This window comes from Alligator mississippiensis, chromosome 4 (genome assembly GCF_030867095.1).
Source record: "Alligator mississippiensis isolate rAllMis1 chromosome 4, rAllMis1, whole genome shotgun sequence".
NCBI lineage: Eukaryota > Metazoa > Chordata > Crocodylia > Alligatoridae > Alligator > Alligator mississippiensis.
This window is the reverse complement of record NC_081827.1, coordinates 228,420,993-228,442,755: the sequence shown is the minus strand read 5'-3', so window position 1 is coordinate 228,442,755 and position 21,763 is coordinate 228,420,993. Positions and strand designations below refer to the sequence as shown.

The 21,763-nt window shown below is 42.2% G+C and overlaps 1 protein-coding gene across 7 annotated transcripts in view; it reads left to right on the top strand.

Annotated features, from left to right (window-relative positions):
• The window catches only part of LYPD6 (LY6/PLAUR domain containing 6), a 134,498-nt gene that overhangs the window by 7,402 nt on the left and 105,333 nt on the right, over window positions 1-21,763 (top strand). For 3 of the 7 annotated variants that reach the window (XR_009462117.1, XR_009462118.1, XM_059727385.1), the window contains exon 1: window positions 17,147-17,307. The exons of 1 other annotated variant lie outside the window; for it this stretch is intronic. The gene's annotated coding sequence lies outside the window, so the exon portion shown is untranslated. Of the gene's footprint in view, window positions 1-16,194; window positions 17,115-17,146; window positions 17,374-21,763 lie in introns of those variants that run through there. 3 more of the 7 variants (XM_019480369.2, XM_019480368.2, XM_019480370.2) reach the window with 3 other exon arrangements.

Here is a 21,763-nt window from a genome sequence, read left to right as displayed (position 1 = left end):
CACATTGTCTCATTCTTTTTTGGCCTGTTCCCAAAGCAGCTTCTCTTGGCATGCTACAATCAATGGGAGTAGATATTGTAGGAAGAACAAAGTACAATTTTTCCAAGGGAAATAATAAATCCTCTGTGAGATTTCAAAGCAAAACTACACAATCAGCAAATGATTTTTAAGAACACAGATTCTATTTTAGAGTTCTTAATGTCTAAACTTTAAAGACATCACAAAGTGTTTCCAAGTGTTTTGTTCCCTTTGTTTTTTTCTCTTATTTTCGTATTTATTAAATTCAAAGCCTTTCATCCCCTACACTAAATATATGGCAACATTACATCAGAGCCCAGTCAAATTGCCAATGCATTACACTCATTAGCATAAACAATAACTCTCCTCCCACTGCGGCAGCGTTTTCATCACACCACCCTTCCATGTCTTCAGAGTTTTTCTCTCCATAATGAACACTATGACGGGAGAGATCAGATGGAAAGGAAACTCTTTGTTAAAAAGAAAACCAACTACTTTTTGGATGGGCTGCCAATATAATAAATGGAAAGCCATTTACAATCAATCTTACCCAAAAGTGGAAGAGAGGTACAGGAAGACAAAAGGTTATCTTTATAACAACAATTTGTGTCCCAGTAAGAAAATGTAATGGGCTAGGACAAATAGAAAGGTTTATGCTTGCTTTAGGGCCTGATCCAGCCTCCACTGAACTCAATGGAAGAATTTATGTCAATTTATAGATTTCAGTGGGCATCAGATCTGGTCCTTAATAATGTTCCAGTGGGACTTTCCTTTACTCTGTACAGAATATAGTAAATGATGGTAATGAAAAGGTGGCAGTATGTCAAAATAGGTCAGGTATGTGGTGGGTAGATGACAGTTTATGGATATTTACATCTTCCCAGGATTATGCAAAGCCTATCTGTGCTAAAACCTCATGTTGGGGTCATTGTGGTGTTTCAAATGAGTTGTGTTGAAATAGGCTGGAGTATGCATACACTTTCCCAGGACATACTTTTCTGAGTCAATGATGGTTTAAGATGTTTAGAGGTGTGGATAAAATAAAGGGTTGGCAGGGGGCTAAAGGTAAAAGGGGCAAGGTGTTGTTGCATGGTGCACTTAGATGTGTTTTATTTAGATTGTAGTAAGCATTACTACGAGTTAGAACTTTTTCAGAGCAGTCACACCGTAAAGCTTACTGCAGTATGGGCAGGGCTGGAGCTGGGTGTGTGGTCAATAAGCACTTGTTTGTCTGTCCCAGCCCTGGCACCCCACCAGAAGTGGTGAGGAGCGCTCATATTATTTCTGTGGAGCAGGTCCACGATAGCTAAACACGTGTTTTTACCATTTGGAGATACCGCTCTTGCAAAAAGTACTGACTTTGCTACAATATATTGGGACTTAAGAATATATTTTACTGCTTGCATGTGTAGATGTTGGTGTATCTGTCCTAAATATAACGTGCAACAAGGCCCATAGACTCTATTGTTTCATAGCTCCCTGGGGAGAAGGAGAACCTAGATCTCTAGAGACTGATTTCTATGTGGACCTTGAGTTTTATGGTTTCAGACTGCATTCCATATTCTGCTCATCTTAGTTGCCTTCCACAGGAAGAACACTATCTTGCTTGAAAGGCTTCTACTGACTACTGCTACACCTAGCAGTGTAGTCTGCCTGGGTGTGTTCATGCCAATTGCACTGAACCAAGGATCACTAATAACTTGAAGTCACTATAATAAATATAAAACAGTTGCTAGGGATTTTCCTCAAGAATCTCTGTTTCTAGAAAACCTGAAGTGTCATCTAGAAACATGGAGGGCAGTCTGAGCAGGGATCCTATAATTACATTTGCCACAGAAGAAAACATGGAACTTGCGTTTTTACCGAGAATCTTTAGAATTGCTGGAAAAAAAACAAATTACTGAAAATAAAATGCTGGGTCCCTTGTGATAGCCAGCAGTTTTCACAGCTGCTGCAGCAGCCTACCAGGGGGAGAAGCTGCCAGCACACCAAAAAAATCCAAGCTAGCAGCCATCCCTTCCTCCCTCTGTCACTGTTTGGCCGAGAGCGCTACCTGTCATGCAGCCCTGTCCCTTTTGGCCAAATAGCGGTGAGAAGTGGGGCCGTCTGAAGAGCCGCCTTCCTAGCCAATCAATGATGAGGGACAGAGCCACTGCTGGGCCCCCTTGGCCAATCAACATTGGCGGGGGTGGGTCATCATGGAAAAACACAGGTTTTTATGATTTTTTTATTGAAAAATATTTTTTATCGCAAAAGGCTAGGATCTCTGGTCATGAACATCATTTTCTCTGGATACTTTGGTATGTATGAAGAGTAAAAATAGTCAAAGTAATGGATACCAATTACCTACTTCCATTCTAAGATGTTGCATTGATCAAACACTTGCTCTCAATGGTAATTTTCTTCTTTTACAGTTAAAAAAAAAAGCAGTTTTAAGGGCCCACGTAAACATATGAAAATGGCAGGTTAAACAATATCACACAACACAACTTGATATTTTTAACCGGAGGGCATATTCCATTAGTAGTAGTCAATGGAACGGATCTAATAGAACAGATTGTATTCGGGAGCAGGCACAATGCATTTTTAAGGTAGAGATAGGGTGGAGTGGGGGAGATGTAGGGATTTTTGTTTAAATACAAATATAAATAGGTTTTAATTTTTCATATTTAGGATTCCTTTTCCTATTACGTAGGGGCTATAAAACCCATCAGAAATTAAAATATCAATGGAGGAACAAGAAATCACATACACATAGAAACCACTTGAGTGGCTGTGCCTGTGGTCATCAGGCACAAAAGCTTTCCTCCATGTAAAAAAGAATGGCTGTGCCACTTCATTTTCTCTTTGTGCTGCATAATTTACAGGAAAACAATGTGTTTGAATTGTTTGCTGGAGAGTTTTATTATATTTTACCAGCGCTAGCTTTTGTATGTTTCCACCTGTAAAGCCAGGCTGTTATAGTTCACACTATATTTCTGATAGGGCAGAGCTATTAATGCCAATGTCCCTACTAACTCCAACAGATAATATTGGATTTAGCTTTCTAACTTACACATAGACTTTCAGAAGGGTACTGTATTCATCTTTACTTGTTGCTGTAAACTGTTGGGTAGGGTTTCTGTCTCTGGACTAGCTGAGGTGTCTGAGAGGAGGCTGCATGTGTGTGGTATGCAAAATGATCCCTCTAGATCGCCATACCCACCTCTTGGAGTGTTGAGAGGCTTAATTAGTTACAGTTTGTAATGTGCTTTGACAGTCTGTGATCAAAGGCACTACAGAAGTGCAAATTCTTGCTATCCCATTGATAATAAACTAATGATAGTGTTGTAACACCAAAATGCTGGACTTACAGAGCAAAGATGGATGGGAACCTTCTATCTCCAGTATAAAAGCTATACAAAAAATCATTAGAAAGTCTCTGGTAAATATGACTGAATATGGCCGTGTGTATTTGCAGTTGCACACAGATCCTGGAGAAAGATTTAATAGAGTACAGAGCTATCAGGTTCATTTCCAATTTTCTGCCAGACTGTAATGAAATGCCACAATGCCTCCAACCAAACCTCTCATTAGTTTCCTTATTAGTTTTCACTCTAGTAAATAAACTAATGGTGGTACTAGCAGTTAATAATAGGCAATCAGGGTTTCTTTCATGCCCGTCACTTTTTCCCTGCTTTTTACAAAAAACCAGTGTGTGGAAAAAATGTAAAAAAAGAAAAAAAAAAGAAGCCCTGCCTTTTTATCCTACTAAATCTTCTATTAAATCCTTTACTTCATGGTTGGAATGCTTTTGTGGCTGTCGTTGATCCAGAAACATGCTTTCTATGAAGCATACTTCACTCTGTAGAAAGGCACTCTGGCCTGGTATTATTAAGGCTAATAGCCTCAAAATTTCTTAAGGCTAAAAGGCCTCCAGAATTTTCTTACTTAACTGAAGGTGTCCAATGACAAAAAATGGCAGTGAGAGAAAGGTACTGTAGGAGTTTGTTAACTCCTAAGCCTCTTGGTAGGTATGATAGACATGCTTAAGCCAAAATGTGTCAGTACAGAAAGCTCCCATCTGTAAAAAGTGTAACAGGTTAAAGTATGCCACACAGAAACACGTCAAATAAACTCCGCTGAATAAAAATGAGATGAATTGAATGATTGTTTGGTGGCTAGAGCAAGGGCTGAAATTATATATGTTGTATTTCTAATTAACTAGAGCAAAATTTTTAAGACTCCTAAGTCATATCTTCAAAAGTAACTTTTAGGCAATTGGAAGACTAAGAATATATCTACAGCTATATCTCAAACTGCTCCTTCTCAGTAGATAAATTAGCCTACACTAAATGCCAGGCTGCTGTGGCTAGTCTACTACTTCTACCTGAGTTATCAAATGCTAGCTTTTGTATGTCTACAGTGCACTGTAGTCTGTGAGATATATGCAGTAAGCATCTCATGTAGATGCACCCACTGACTTCTGAAAATGAGACTTAAGCTCTTAAACCATCAAAGCAACTGTGATTGGAGTAACTTACTAATACTGGTACCTTCAAAACTCTAGGCCAAAGGCTCCCAATTTTGTTTTCAGAAGTGAATAGACATTTCAAGCCAGATTTTGTTAAAGTATTTAAAGACATAAAAACAGATTAGTGCCTAGTGCAATTGATTGTTTTGAAGGACCTCTGTGCCTAAATCCATTGAAATCAACTACACCTGTAGGTGTCTATATACATTTGTAAAGCTCTTTTTTCTGAGTGTATCTTTTTTTTGTAAGTGTATAGGCATTTGTTCTCTCAGGAGGAACTCTCCTGGGAGCAACCTCTATTGGGTTGGACATGGGTATTTTTTCTCTCTCCATTTTTTTTTTTGCTTCTGGCTAAACAGCTTCAATGTGTGTACATTTGTTCTCCCAGAAGAGCTGTGATTCTCTTGGTACAAACATAATGCCAGTTTGTGGCCTATGTCTCTTTCTTTGCTTCCATGGCAAATATTTTTATTGTGCTTCATACAGTGCCTCCCACCCCCTCACACTAACGGTTCATAACGCATGCATAATGAACGTGTATTTTTTAAATTTTGATTGGTTTTGAATTCCAAATTATTTTCCAACATTCTCCCTTAGGTAATAAATTTGGGATTATCCTATTAAAATATTTACTGTTATAATGAAAAACATAGGTAATACATTTAAAACTAAAAAGCAGGTAAGAAGTGTAGTGATCACTGGATTCAATAACCAGGAGGTAAGCCTCTAAAGACCCTTTGGCCGCATCTGCACTTACAGGCATGTGTGGTTTCTGGCACCACAAACCTCTTTGTGGAAACCACATGCCTTGCATGTTAAACCGCATGTGGCATTGCTAATTTGCAGTGCAGGGGCAACATTTAATAAAACCCCAGAAAAAATGCAGAGCAAAACATGCAAAAATAGTGTGCACTAGGACAAACACCCATAGTGAGGCATGTGGAGACAGGGGCTGCCTGCTGCTCTGTCTCGAGGCACATTGCTTGAGGACTGCCTGTATGAGGGCTGCCCACTGCTTGAGGGCTGCCTGCTCCTCTTTCCTGACGCACACTGCAACCCTGCCACAGCTCTGCTCTGCAGCTGGCTGGGGTACAGCATGTCTCAGCTCAGGGGCTCTGCAGTGCATTAAAATGAGGGATCAGGTAGTGACGTGCTGCCTGCTACCCTGTCTCCATGTGCTACTCCCCGCCTGGCTGGGGGGCAGGTTGCCTTTGCACGGGGGTGACCTGCTGGCTAGCCCTGCACTGAGGCATCCTGTGCCCCAGCAAGCCCGGCCCCCCCGCAGCACATGGAGCCCAGTCGGAGCAGCACACCAGGAGCCAGGAGGAGCTGGGCATGGGCAGTTTGCCCACAGTGAGACAACATGTCCTGCAATAAAGTGCATGTGCAGAGGCATGCACTGCAGCACGAAGTAGTAGCTAGCTGCTGTCTGAGAGATCATCTTCCAGTTCCCAACTCCCTTGGTCTCTTGTTAGGAAGCATCTTTAAATTGTGTCTTCCATCACTACAGAAGTGCAGGAGAGATGCAAAAAGAACCTTCATAAGTTTTGCCCACGTCCCTAAATCCATGGTAAACAGGGTAGAGAGATACTTTCTTTTGAAACCTGCTGTCTTCCCATTCACCTCATCACTCAGCTGCTTCCATCATCTTTTGACTGGTTTCTGTCCCCTTTGACCTTGGAATGGGCAACTATTCTCTCTTCTGTAAGCAGTTGTATGTTCTGCTCTTAATCCCTCATTAAAATCCACTGCTTCCTGGAGTATTTTCAACATATTATTCTTTACCAGAGATATTTCCTTGCTGTGTTTTCCCTGTGGTGTTCTGTTCCAGGTCTTGTCTTTTCCTAGGCAATGATCATTGAAAGGGATCTGACTGAAGGGACCTTAACACCTGTGTGGAGTACCTTTTGAAGTTAATGGGATATCGGTCCTGAGCAGAATCCCCCTCCTCCCCCCTCAGCCCCTTTGGAGGACTGGGGCACTAAGTGGACCTTCCCTGTGCCCCACTTTGGAGGACTGGGGCCTTGTGTCATGAGAATTTAGAGCAATGAATGGCCCTGATTTTGATCTCACTTTCATTAGCATGAAAGTCAGGAATACCTGTATGAAGTCTGATGACTAACACATGTGGTGCGAGAATGTGATCTATTGTGTTCTTTTCTGGTCATAAATTGCTATGAGAAGATGACTCATTTTCCGTTTGATTTTTAAGATTAAATAATAGCCACAATCTTATTCATCATTCAAATAATGATTTTTTTCTTAAGATATTATCTCTGTGGAAGATACTCAAGTTCTATCAATGGAAAATGGAGATTTTAAAGGCGTTAGAAATAAGTGCTAGTTCTTAATAGTACCGTGATTATCCACATCCAGCTGTAATTGGAAAAAATCATTACCTTGGCAAAATCAGGAGACGTATTGTCTAGCATGTTCATTCATTTTTCTGGCTCAGAAACCTACTACATGAATTAGTGGTTAACAAATATTATTATCTACTAATAATTCCATCTCAAATTAGTAAGAGCTTTGGGTATGCAAAGAGTACAGGGTTGAGCCCTCTGTGTGTAAACTGAATTTGAAGTACAGATAACCTTACTTCACCTATAAATTCATTTTCAAACAACTGTCTGAATCTTTTATTTAACTCTTAAGATGGATTGCAGTTATACCAAACTTTCAGTCCTGATAGTTTGTGCTATCAGTCCAAGACTGATATAGCCTTGTTGTATTGATTTCATATTGCTTCATGATATCATTGTTCCCATTTGTTAAGACTACGATTTCTTGATTCAGTACATGTGGAGAAAAGCAAACACTTTTGACTCTTTAAGGTTTGTGAGACACATAACAGTTGTTGACTAAAAGACCTCTATCCCTGCATTGAAAACAGCCACTTTGTTACAGGATGTTATGTTATAGGACTCTATTTTTAAAGTGCTCTTTGTACCTGCTCTATAGGGAGGAGTCTGCTGCAGAAATCCTGATTCTATAGTGGTCAATGGGGTCTGATTTTCCCTCCTTAAGTGGGTTGTGCCGGACAAGGGCTATCATGAAGCATTTTGCAGAGTTTTTCCTGTTTGACTAACAGCAAACCCATGGGATTTGGATAACTACATTGGCAATCCCTTGCAGTCAAAGATGATTGTATTGCTTTCCATGAGTGCTTTATCTGTGGGTCTGAAGATGGCTGATGAGGCCAGACCAGGACCAACAGACTCTGTTGCAACTGGGACATGTGTTTCCATGTGGGGTGGGTGACTCTGAATTCTTAACTTGGTCCACAACATGCTGTTTCTGATGATTCTGCTTTTCCATCTCTTGCTGTTATTGTAAGATTTCACCGTACTGAGATCTTTGCAGCAGACTCTTTCTCCATTTGGGGCAATAGTTTTCCACGAGTTGATGCTATGTTACATTTTTTCAAGTTAGCCTTGAGGATATCCTTGAAGTGCTTTCTTTGCCCTCCTCTTGAGCATACACTTTGACTGAGTTGGGAGAATAAAACTTCCTTCGGGAGTCTGGAGTCAGATATCCAGATGACCTTGCCAGCCCAGAAAAGTTGATGTTGAATGATCATTGCCTCAATGCTCATGGTGTTTGCTTGCGAGAGGATGCCAATGTTGGTACCTTTGTCTTCCCATTTCATTTGAATGATTCTCCACAGGCAGCATTGACGGTTTTTCTCCAGCAACTTGAGGTGTCTCTTATACATTGTCCATATCTCAGATCTGTATAGTAAAGTGGGGATTGCAACTGCTTGATAAACCACGATCTTGGTTTTGGATCTCATGTCATGATCTTCAAACACTCGTTTCCTCAGGCATCCAAAGGCTCCTTTTGCACGTTTAAGGTAATGTTGGATTTCTTTGTTGATGTCACCTTTCTGTGAGAGAGAGCTTCCAAAGTACTGGAAATACTCAACATTGTCCAGTCTCACCATAAATCTGAATTACTGGAGCTGGGGACTGCTCATTAAAAGACTGTTAAGTGTAAGTCCCATTTTCTTGTATGCCTTGGTAAAGACATCATCAATCACCTGAAGGTCTGCTTCCGAGTGAGCACAAACTACAGTATCATCAGTGTACTGGAGCTTGATGATTGAGGTCAGGGTGGTCTTGGTTTGGGCTCAGAGTCATCTGAGATTAAACAGTTTACCATCCATTTGGTAGTTTACCTCCAGTCTGACTGCAAGCTTGTTAGTGGTCAGATGTAGCATTGCAATAAGGAATATTGAGAAGAGTGTTGGAGCAATGACTCAGCCTTGCTTAACTCCCATCTTAACCTCAAAGGGATCTGTGATAGCTCACATACCATCATGGAGCAGGCATAGAATGATGACAAATTTTGGTGGGCAGCCATACTTCAGAAGGATCCTCCACAGTGCTTCTTGGTAGATGGAGTCAAAAGCTTTGGATAACTACCTGTATAACTTTTGAACGTGATCTGGCATTGCAGCAATCTAGGCTTTTGCAGATCCCACCAGCCTGGTGGTCAGATCCATGGGCTTGTAATATAAATTCTAGTGGCACACAACAAATTAACATTTGTGGAAAAATATAACTTGGAAAAAGATAATTTTAGTTAGATGGCCAAAATATAATAGACAAGGGAGGTCAGATTTTGGAAAGCAGAGAAATACAATGCTAAAAGAAGTATTTTGTCTATTTACTATGCCTGTTATCTGTGTGGAGTGGGTACCCTTTTCACTAAAATGTGGTTTTATCACACTTTTAAACAACATTAAAATATGTGGTAAGCACAGAAAATTATATGCAGAATTTTTTTGACAGCTGATGCTTACAGGATATTCTGAAAATTGGATCTAGCACACTAAGAGCTAAGAAATACTGGTTGTTACTTGTGTGTATAAACTGTACACAACAAAAGAAACTGCTTTCCTGGAACCCAGTGCACTGCCCCACAATAAACTGAATATTCATGAACAAGGAGGTGCTAATGGAGAGGTCAATAGCAAAAGAGATAGAAAAAGAGTATTGAAATAATGGGCAGTGCTGGAAACAATTTTGAATGCTAGCATGTTTTGCGTGGAGCCAAGTAGAAATTGTCTCTGATCTTAAAATCAGGAATTTAAGATTAACTTTGAATTTGTTTGTGGAAGAAATGTTTTGAATAATAAAACACAGAATCAGACTTGTTGTTGCTTTATTTTGAGATATGCTGGCACTATTAGGACATGGTTCTTCAGCTCCTGCTTAATTCACATATTAACAAAATCAGCTCTCCTGGTAATGCATGGAGCAGAGTCTAATTCCTTGGGATGTTTTGGTTAAGGATCTCTTTTCTTCTTACAGGAGTATCTTCTAATATTTCTTTTTTCCTTTAGTGACATCTAACCCTGACTATCTCAAGATTTCAGTTTTCTTATGAAAACATGTGGGTTTATCTAGCAGATTACAGATTAAGTGCTGTGATGGACAAGCTTCTTAGCTTTTCTTATGCCTCTCTGAACCACTTAGTCACTTATAAAGTGCCTCCCTGCCCTGTCTTCTGCATGTCATTTCTTTTGTTACTCTACTGCTGTAATTTTATCGGTACCTTTTTCTCAGTGGTTTCCACTTATAAAATGCTAACCCTGAGATAAGTATAAAATATATTCAGCTCAACCTGGAATAGTCATTGTAATTGTTAAATTAAGTTTGTCTTTAATTGCTCTTGGTCTACGTACAACTATTTTTGAAGTGATTTATTTGGTGTTTTATGTTGCAGAGGGAGCAGCCCTCCTTGGAACAGGGCTAAATCTACTTGGTAGCATGTTACATTCATCGGTTATTGTGGTTTACTTGTTAAGCCTCAGAACTGTCTGGCACTTGAGACCCCTTCCAACCCTATGATTCCATAGTCTTCATGGAGTGACTGTGCTGCTATAATTGAGTCATTGGAATTTCTACAAAATTGTCAATAATAATTTAATTATTAAATTATTAATATTAAATTTTTATAAAATCATTTTATTAATTACCAGCAAATTGCCCGTCAATAGCCCCATGCCCCCCTTTCGCACCCCACTGCTCCTTGTCTGGCCCTGTCCCATCCCCACCTGCTGCTCTGGGACCAGCCCCGCTCCACCCCACTCCCAGTGCTTAATAATTTAATATCGCATACTTCTGGATTAAGTTTAGAAAAATGTATACCGCATCACATACACCAACACAAGCTTTAAGACTTCTTGCTAATTTTATTAGACAGATACTAACTAAGAGAAGTAACTGAGTACAAAGCAAGCTCCTTTCAGCTGCACATTCACCTTGGTACCTCTCTTCACATGCCCAAGATTTTCCTAACTTCAGCAAGGCTGATGACTTTTATGATATCAGTCCTATCTTGTACCTTCTTGCCAGCCTCTTATGGTTCTTCTTACTTCACATGGTGTTCTCCCAGCTTTAATATTCATTGTTACCTCTTCTTCCAAATGAGGAATGGTTGAAGGATTAAGGGGCCCATGACTGCGTTTAATCTATTCAATGGGGTTGCACCATATGACACTTGAGACCCCTTCCAACCCTATGATTCAATAGTCTTCATGGAGTAACTGTGCTGTTATAACTGAGTCATTGGAATGATCCATATATAAGCTGATTTTCCATTATCGAAATTCTAGTATAAATTTCTCCAGTTGTGCTCAATTATTTATCACAATTTCTATAAAAGGAAATAATGAAAAGAGATTCACAAGTGATTCATCTCCTACGTACTGCTAAATGGTCTTTTCTCTCCATGTCAAAGAATATGTTTGGACAAACAACGAAAATGAACCATTTACAAACCTATCAACTCTGCAAGGCAGGATGCAGTAGACTAAATGGGAGGAAGGGTTCAATTTATTTACCATTGCAAACAAGTGCTGTCTCAGAGCATCATCTCATGACCTGCAATAGCTCTGCATCAATGTTCCCCTGAGCACCAGGAGTGAATTCACTTGCATTCAGTTTTAATGCCCAATATTCCACCTTTAGGGGTTTAAAACATATGGGTTAACTAGCTTTGCTAGAAGCTTCTGATCCTGTGTTCCCCAGCCTGTAAACTTTATCATCCCAAATCAAGGTCTTCCCAGGTCCTGACTCTAATATGAATCCTTCCCAGACTTGGAACCTCCTTTTGAGGGCTTCTCCAGTCAGCTCATCACTCCTGCGATCCTACCCAGATGAGTCAAATAGTTCCAAATGTGGCACCTGTCTGCCCAGGCTGGGAGACGGGCCAGCCTTGCCCTGCCCAGTCTACAAGGATCCTACTTCCTGCTTGGCTCCTGTTCCTTAAAGGAACAATGGCCAGAGTTTCTTGCAGCTTTCTCTTCCCAGCCAATAATTGTTCCCTAGGACTTCTTTTTCTCCCCCACAGGCTACTTCATGTATTATTTTGGCCTTTACCTGCCTGTCCTGGGCTTATGGGAATAGTTTGTGAAACCAGCTATATTATCTCCTCTGACTGTAAGAGGTTGTGCATCAACAGAGTGTTATTTCAACATCTTTTGTTATTTTTCAAGAATTTAAAAATACATTGAAATATAAGAAGATACAAAGAACTTTGGAACAAATTATGATAAAAGATTATGGATAAAAGAATTCAGTTCCATTTAACAAACTGGGACAGGAGTGTATCACCTAATGAGAAACATAATATTAATGTATACTTCTTTTGAAAGCTAGAAGTCTAGATTTTTTTTTTCATTTATATTATGGTAAAACCTCTGAGCATAATCTGGGTTACATTTTGCAAGTTGTTGTACAGAAAAGAAACAATCAATGCATAGAATTTCAAGTCCAGCTTTGCAATACTTACTTATGTGAGGAAACAATAGTTACCTCAGGCTTCATATATATAAGATATACTTTCATAGAAATCCTAGATAAGTAGGGGTGGAAGGGACCTTCGTAGGTCGTAAAGTCAAAACCCCTGCCTACTACAGGATCATCCCTATCTAAACCATCCTACACGACCTAAATCCATAATCTAACCTCTAATGAAACTACTGTCAACTCTAAAACAACACGAGTCATAACACCCTAACTGACCACAGTTAAAGTGGCAACGGGGGACCATGGCAGCCAGCATTACAGCTGTAGAATTTACTTGCTAGCATACTAAAATATATTTGACTATTTTGTAGAAATATTTAAGGTAGCTTGTGTTCCATTGGTTATAAGACCATTAAAAAAAAGGCAGACTGATTATGATCTCTCTGACATTAGAGTTTGTCAAAAATAACTCAGTTGAGTTCAGTGGACCTTGCAAGACATATAACTATTTTAAGATCAGAATCGGGGCCAGATTATATAATTTTCCACAGAGGAAAGAAAATTCCTGGGTTTATTAACAGCTTCTAACTATGAGCCAATATAGACTTAATACTAATGCTTTTTTGATTAATTGTTGCATATTCTGTTATAAGTACTTTCCACCTGACTATATAAAGTAATAAAATGACTTAAATTCTGGGTTGTTTAATTCTACAGATATTATGAACAAAATTCAGTGTTTTATGCTCTTAATTATTATCTCAATATTTGATCTAATCTTACCATTCTTAAGGCCAGGACACTACTTGGCAACTAAGCATGATTAAACTCTGAGTGTGCTATATTAATTTAAGAAGTTCTTCCATGGGTACACTTAAGGATTCACATTAAATCTATTGAGAAGTTGGCTTAAATCAAGTGAGATGGATATAACTATGATCTTCAATAACAGACCTCAGCTGACATTTATGGAAGAGGAAAACACAGGTTTTCATTTAAAATTCCTTACTCTAGCAAAGTTCCCATTACATTTCCCATATAGTAATATAGCAGACAAAGAAGAATGATTTATTCCTAGAAAGAATCTCTTGTGATAAGAAGCAATTGAAAATCATTTGGCTACTGGCCTTTGTGAACTGTGACATCAGCTATTTCACTGAGCAGAACCACTGAAATGAGGCAAACCTTCAGTAGCAGATACTTAGGTTTTATTAATTACTAGCAAATTGCCTGTCAAGAATGACGGGTGGGGGGAGCGGCAGGGACAGAGCCCTGTGTCTGGCCCCATTCCCCCCTTCTCCCTGCCACTCCTCACCTGGCCCCACTCTACGCTGTCCCCTGCCACTCTGGGTCTAGCCCCGCACCCCCCTGCCCTCCTGCCCGCTGGTTTGGGTCTGAACCTGCTCCCTACCTCCCCCCACCACTTTGGGTCCCCCCCCCCATGTCCGCCTGCATCCCTGCTCCCCTCCCTCCCCACTGCCTCCCCTTCCCTGCTGGCTGTTCTGGGGGGCATCTGGGCTGGGTGATGGGGGGGGCACTGTCACAATGATCTCTCCCTTTGCCCTCAGGCAGGGAGATGGGGGGGAAGCCCTGCTGCTCAGATGGTTGGGACATGTTCCCTGCTACCAAACTTCCCTGGCAGTGGCACAAACTTCGGCCCGGCCACCCAGCCAATCGCCACCCTCCCCCTCAGCGGCACACTCGCAGTTGGCCAGAAGTGTTATGAACAGACAGACATACAGACAGACAGGCTAAACCTTTTATTATAGTAGAATTCTCCTTAGATCTACAAAATTGGTTTCCAAAACATAAACTGGAGCCCAAGGCTAGATGGAAGAAATACATTAGCTGGGAATCGTTGTGTAATAGGAGCCTTCTGGCTTGTTACTTTAAGGATAAGCTTCAGCAGGCTGTGTGGGCTTTGGGAGGACTGGCAGCTAGGATGCAAACTAGCTGCCAATGGGCTAGGTGCCAGCAAGCTGACAGACTAATAGCCACAGGGAAAAGGCTAACCCTGGGAGGGTAATTCACTCAGGGAACAAGAGGCACCATGGTAAGCAGAGCCAGGGCAGACATGTAGGCAGCTTTGGAGCACAGAGCTGCTAGCGACTGAGCTCAGCTTCAGCAGAGTCAAGTAGACTGATCATTAGGGCCAGAGTTGGAAACCCCTTTGTGTGACTAGAGTCATCTGACTGGAAGAGGCAGGACTTAGGAGGTACATAAACCTAGTGCCTGAGACCAGGCAATTAGTCTGGCCCTGCAGGCAGCAAGGAGAAGAGTTCTGCAGCAGAATGGCTATGGGAGAAGGATTGCTTGACATGTGAGCTGCCTTGGGAAATACAAGAGGCTTACAGCCTGCAGGGAACAAGACCCATTGTGAGGACATTTTTAGTTATAGCCAGTAGGTTTATGTTTCTGGTAAAGCTTTATACTGGTGGACTGGATATGTGGCTGTAGGGGAGCATGAGGAGGCCACAGTGGGGCACTCAAAGGGTGCATTAAACCACAACCGTGTGCCAGGAGCACCCAGGTATTTTGATCCCTGCAAGGGTTCTGGGGGGCTCAAGACATGGAGCAGGCTTATGCCAGGTGGTTGAAGCCTAGAGAGGGGCTGAAGCCAGACAGAGCCTAGGGCCCAGTGCCCGAGACGGGTAGAGACAGGGCCCATCACAGTGGGTCTAGACTTAAGGGCTCAGCTACAGGAAAGGAGCTGAAGTTGGAGAGGCTGAGTCCCCAACAAGGGCGTAAAGTGTTGACGTTGTACTGGGGCAAGGTACCACTGTTGGCATGACTAACTGTTAACGTCTTCGAGGCATGGGCATGACCGGGGGGGTGGGGGCTGGAGATCATGAGTCACACATAAGGCAACAGGTGCCCTGGGGGTATGGATGGGCCAGGAAGGATCACTTAGCCAGAGAGGCTAGATTGGGGCTAGCAGGGTTTGAGAGGGACCTGCTGGATGCAGAACCAAAGCGAGCTCACTTTGGGACTCTGGGCAGCTTACCCTCCCTTTTTGCAATCAAAGCATTCCAACAAAGGCATAGTGCATGGGAAAAAGAGGAGACCCAGGGAGCCAGACACAGGGGCAGGAGCTGCAGGGCTCCCAGGGCACATTATGGCCACTCCTAGGGGAGCATGCATCTTTGCATAAGGAAATGGAGGCTGTTGGTCTTACAGAAGTCCAGCTATTGGAATAATTACTATGAAAAGTTCAACTCCGGCTGTGATGTAATTATAAACAGGTTACATGCCACCTCTATGTCAAAATCATGCATTCAAAAAGCTGTAAGTAGGACTTTCCTTAAATCAAGAGATGGGCTTAAGAACTGAGAATACAAAAATAATAAAAATAAAAAAATGGGTGGGTGTTGACCCAAGCGCACTTTAGAGTTTCATCAAACAGAAGCTGATATCAATCTAAGTCACAAGCGCCCAGGCAGTACAGGTGCTTGCAACGCTATAAATGTATGAAGGGACCGACCATAGATGAAGGGGAGAAGCAGCTCTGCTGAACTTCTCTCTCCTGTAGTGGTGGAAGCTTTGCCACATGAATACCATGTTTCTGGCCACAGCAGAGGGTCCAGAATACAGGATTCCCCAAAGACGTCATACAAGTTGAGTTGGACGTTAATGCTGCTCTGATCTGCGTAAAAAATCTTTGGCTTTTATTGCTTGTAGGAATGGAAGGAAGCAGCCTTGATCAGGGGTCAATGGCAGCCTCGCTGCCAAGCTAGTCATGCTGCGGGGACAGGTAGAGCTTGAGATGAAGCTTACTGCAGGTGGGGGCAGTTTGCCTGCGTGTCAGCAATGTGGATGGCCGCAGAGATTGGTGAGTGAGGACACACCTCTGCCCTGTTAGTGTCGCCAGTCATCTTGGCTCTCCGCGGAGCATGTGTCAGGCTCTCCGTGGGATTACAGTACGTTTGTGTTTCCTCATGTGCAGGTGAGATGAGACTGCAGCTGCTGATATTTTGGGGCTTGGAATATCCTCTCATCTGTTTTCTAAATGAAGTAGACAAGAAAACTAGACACAGCCTGTGCTAAATTCGAATCTAACATCTGACTTATGAACACGGCATAACTCCTCCGGTTTGCTCCTCCGAGGGAAACGGACTTTGTTTCTTGGCAAGCACCTCCTGCTGCACTGAAGAAGAGGAAGGGGCTGTGAGTTCACCTTTGAGTTTCTTCCTCCTACTAAGGACACCTTGGGACCAATAGAGGGCAGTAACATGACAAATGAGGGCCGGCTAATTCAGGGGAAACCGTATCCCGTGAGGTGCATCCATCCCTCCCGTCCAGCTAGGCTGGAAGAAAATGCTGTGTAATGAAACCATTGCGGAAGATTTGGAGGGCATGGGGAAAAAAAAGAGGACCGCCAATTCTTGCCGGTGCTACAGTGACATGGTCAGACTTTATTTTTCAGAGACCCCTGCGTGGAAGTGCGTCCCTTTAGAAAACGTGTAGAAACACAACCTGTCTCTCGTTTATGGCTTTACGTGTTTCAAATGAATATTGTTATTTTTTTAGAGCGAAACCCCACAAACCTCCTGGGCACATATTTTCAATCCTATTTCAAGCGCTCCAGGAACAAAAGCCCTGGGCCCTGTGCGGGCCCCCGCACCCCGCCGGATGCTCTCCTGTGTTTCAGCCCAAACCAGCCGCGGCTGGGGGCTCCCGCGCGGGCAGGAGAGCCGCGCACGCACTCGGAGAAGTACCGGCACGCGCTGCAGCTGCTCGGGGGCCAGCCCCGGCTCCTTGTGCCGCCGCTCGGAGCCCGGCCCGGGGCCGGCAGGGAAAAGCGAGCCCTCGGCAGGGGGAAGCAGCGGGTGGGTGTGGAGGCTGCCCGGTGCCACCTCCTCGGCCGGGGGAGGGCAGGGGCAGCAGGGGAAGGAGGAAACTCGCCCCCCCGGCCCGTTCCCACATGGCCACGAGCGCGGGGCGGGCGCGGAGCTCGGCGCTGCGGCAGAGGGGCGGCGCCGCGAGCCGGCCCCGCCGAGCCCGGCCACAGCCCTGCAACAGGTAGGTGCCGGCCGCACCTGGCCGCCCCGCTCGCCCGAGCGCCCGGGCCCTGGGGCGGCGCCGCCGGTGAGTAGCGCGGGCCGCGAGCACGGCTGCTCGGGCGGGAGCGGGGCGGCAGCCCGGGGTGTCGCTGCCCGGTCCCTCCGGCAACCCGCGTCCCTGCCCGGGACTGCAGCGCCCGGCCGCCGCGACGGGACCGGGGTGATCGAGCCACGGGCTCGGAACGGGCTGCGGCCGCCTCCCGCCCCCGCATCGGCGTTCACCCGCTACAGATACGTCTACGTGGATGTGGATGTGTAGACACACGTGTGTGTCTGTGTGTATGCTACATCTGTGTGTATATGTAGACACGTGTGTATGTGTAGATACATATATATGTGTGTATGTGTATGCTACATCTCTCTGTATATGTAGACACGTGTATATATTTGTGTACGCGTACATCTACGTGTATATGTAGACACATATGTATATGTGTGTGTGCATGTATATATATGTACGTGTGTATATGTATGTGTAAATGTAGACATGTGCATGTACCAGTGTATGTGCCTGTCGATAAGGCAGATGACAGAACAAGGAGCAATGGTCTCAAGTTGCAGCAAGGGAAGTTTAGGCTGGATATTAGGATTTTTTGTCTCGCTGGGAGGGTAGTAAAACACTGGAACGGGCTCTGCGCAGAGAGGTGGTGGAAGCTCCATCCTTGGAGACCTCCTCGGTCCCTTCCAAATCTCATTGTTTATGACTCTGATTCTGTGTGTATGTAGATACAGACACACACATATGTGTATGTGTATATGTGTGTGGGTTCATTTGACCAGTACATAATAATCACATATGAACAAAGCCTTTCCATTTTTAATTTTACATGAGGGAATTGCATATGCACATCCACACCACATCCCCACAGAGGCTGTAAATCAACAAGAATTTGTGTGAGTTTTATATGTAACATACATGTTAAGATGACACATTCCTTGTCCCCTTTTTTTTTTTTAAGTTAATTTCCTTTTAAACAGACCATACAAACTTGGAATATAAGTCATTCTCTCTGAAGAGTATCTTCACAATCAGTTTTCGGGGGAATAAAGTGTGCAGATATTAATAAAGTTCCGACTGAGTGAAAGCTGGCTACTTTGCATGCAGTAGCATATTCCGCCTACTCAGAGGGTGAATTTTTGGCTCTGTCAAGCTTCATGGAAATTTTGCCATTGAAACTAGTGGAGACAGAATTTTCCCATGGTGAATGTTTGCACTTGCAAGGGATGCAGTTTCTGTATGCTGCTCCCGAAGGGTTCATACGTTGTCATATATCCTAGTATTCTTTCCCTCAGCCAGCTTTGGAAGCTTTTGTTAATTCCATTAGGGACAAGTGTGCATCAGAGGCATCTAAACAGCTTCAAAAAGTTAGCCCTTACCATTTAAGAGCCTCTGGCCCATGTAGCAGATGGAGCTGATGGAAACTAACAACAAAAATGTCCAACATTGTTCCAACATTTATGATTGCATATGTTAAATTTAAAAAGGATAATTAATTTATTTTATGAGTTTTAACATTTGGGTTACTTCAGCCTTTTTCATTGAAATGTACAGCCTTGCAGCGATTAATGAAGTTATATGGGTTTAAGCTATCCCACATAATGTATATTTATATACATACAAATGCTAATTTTACACTCTGTGTGTGTAATTAATTTTTCTAACTGAAATAATTTTTCATTCTACATTCGTGTCACCATGTAAACATATAATTACACATATTTAAAAAAATCATGGCATAATACAAATGAATTGTTGTGGAATTTTTTAGTTTATTTTGAAATTACTTTGATCATTTATTTGATGGGGAACTTTTCAGTAAAGAATGCAAGGATTTTAGAAGTCTAGATTAAAGAATCCTTTCAAAATGTGATGATCTGAGTGAATTTTTCGGCGTTTATTTTATTTGGTGTGTGAGCTTTACACTATAATAATAGTCCTTCCGATCTATTATGGTCTGTATAGTCATCATGGATACAGATGAGTGAATATATTAGAATGAGTTTTTCAGTCTTAATGGTGTATTGTGCCAAGACCTACTTAGCAGCTCATTCATCCAATACATTAGATAGACTGTGAATTGAGTTATTGCAGGTGCATAATTATGAAACACTTTAAGACCTCTCAAATACTGATAACATTTTCTATATGATTTAATGAATATTGACTTATTTTTAAAGCAAAACATTTTATTATGTGATCCTGCTGTCACTGAAATCAAAAGCCATTTGGTCATTGTCTTCAGAGTGGGTATGATTTACCCTTTAGAAATTTGGGTCCTGCTAGTGAAAATTAAACATGTGCAGTTATGCAAACCAAATGTGTGTACAATTGCTCTGCCTATATGTTTATTGCTACTAAATGTGCAGATGAGGCAATTGAAAGTGGAAGTTTGCAGTTATGCATCTAACTGAACATTTATTATTGAATTTACAAACACATTTAAATTAATTTTGCATGCATATTAGACAGATAATTGTGCATATAATTGTATGTCTAATTACAAAAAGCCTAGTTCTTTATAATTTATTTTTAATATAATTTGTAAGAATTTTGGCGTGCAAGGTTAGGTCTAATTGCACTAATTGGTGCCAAATCATACTGTACAGTTAATGACACATGCATGCAGCAATCTTGCAATGAAATTATATCTTCAGGCTTTTCCACTCATCTTTGTAGGATCAGGGATTTACACTGGGTCTAATTTTTATTCCTTACAAACTCCTTACGTATTTCTTACAGGGATGGAGCTGAGTGCAATATTTGTTTTTCTCTAACACAGTTTTCATATAGCTTTGTAGTTCAGGTTGCCTTGAATTTAATGGCTGATTTATTTCAATATGAATAGAATCAACCTCTCATAAGTTTCTTCAGAGCCATATTTTTGTTTTCTGAATTTTGATTGTATAACCTTATGTAGAGCCTGTGCTGTTCTGCTGTTACCCTCTTTTGGCCTCCTATGTCCTTGTTACTCGCCTGCCGTGACTTTGATGTTACTGTGTATTGGTAGGTGGAGGGAAGTTTTAGGACTGGCACCAGACTTGCTGTCTCCACCAGACTTAATGACTTATTCAGGTCCTTCTGCCTCTGCACACCCATGCAGGGGTTCCTCCCCTTCATGGGGTTGTCCCTGCGGATGTTATGAAGGCTTGTCAGAGTTTCAGCTATTAATGTCTAGGCCCTTTTTTTCTTTCTGGCCATGCCTGCCTTGGCCTACTAGTAAGGACTTCAGCTTTTGGGCTTTAGGCCCAGCCCCATTGGCTATCTCTTACCTTGTTAGAGTTCCATTTCCATGAGCCAGGGTCTGCCCCTCAGCTTGGGGTATTCTTATAGCTCATATGTCAAAACAAATGGGGAGGGTACACTCCAGCCCTCTATCTGCAGCCTCCTCCTTCCCTGTAGCCACGATCTGGTTCTCTGGTTCACAAGTCCAAATCAAATAAAAGAATAAACCAAAAGGTACAAGCTGTCTGCTCACAAAGAAATATGAAGCCTTACACACACACACACGCGCACACACACACACGCGCACACTCCTTGTCCCCCTGCCTTTCTGGTAAAGTCCTGGGCTGGGTTTTAAACCCCCTAACCCAGCCTTTTTTTGGTCACCTGATGGACCTGCTGCCTGCCCCCTGCCCCCAGCAGCCACGCACAGCCTGGCTCTGCCCACCTGCACTGCTACTGTTAAAATTATCTGCCCTTTCTGGCTTCACCGGTGACATGGGGAGGGGTTCCCTGTTACAGAGTGTTACTGATGTTAAAATTATATTTTTCATCTAGAATCTGATAAATAAATAGTGCACTATAAATAAAGTGTTTTTTGCATTACATATGCAGAGGGCCTGGTTCACTGCTGTTACTCCATTTTATGTCGATGGGTGGCCATTGATTTCACATTTATGGATTTGATTCTCTAGTCTAGGAACTTGACGTTATTTATCTTTGTCCCACATTTACCAAAATATTCATGTAGGCATTCCAGCTTATCAACTTGTACACAGCTCACATTAGCATTTTTTAAAAACACCTGGGAACAAGCTGATTAGATCCTATTTATTCCTGTGATACATTTTTTTCAAGTCCTGTTTTAAGTTTCATGTGCAACCTAAACAAATATATGGTAACAAGTACCTGTCTAATTAAACAAATGCTGATATTGTATGCAGATTAAAAGAGGTCTGTCACAAGACAATTTACATTTATTAGGTATTGAACAAAGTGAATTCATTTTTGGAGGGGATATCACTTTATTAATAAGCAGAGAGCAACATACATTAAGACTTTTCGGGTAAATAAAAGAAATACACGCAAAATAGCTCCAAAATAAATTGCATGAAAACTCCTTTTTTGATCAGCTCTCTTCAGTAGGGCTTCATGAACTACAAATCAGGACAGAATTTGGTCCCTGAAATTTTTA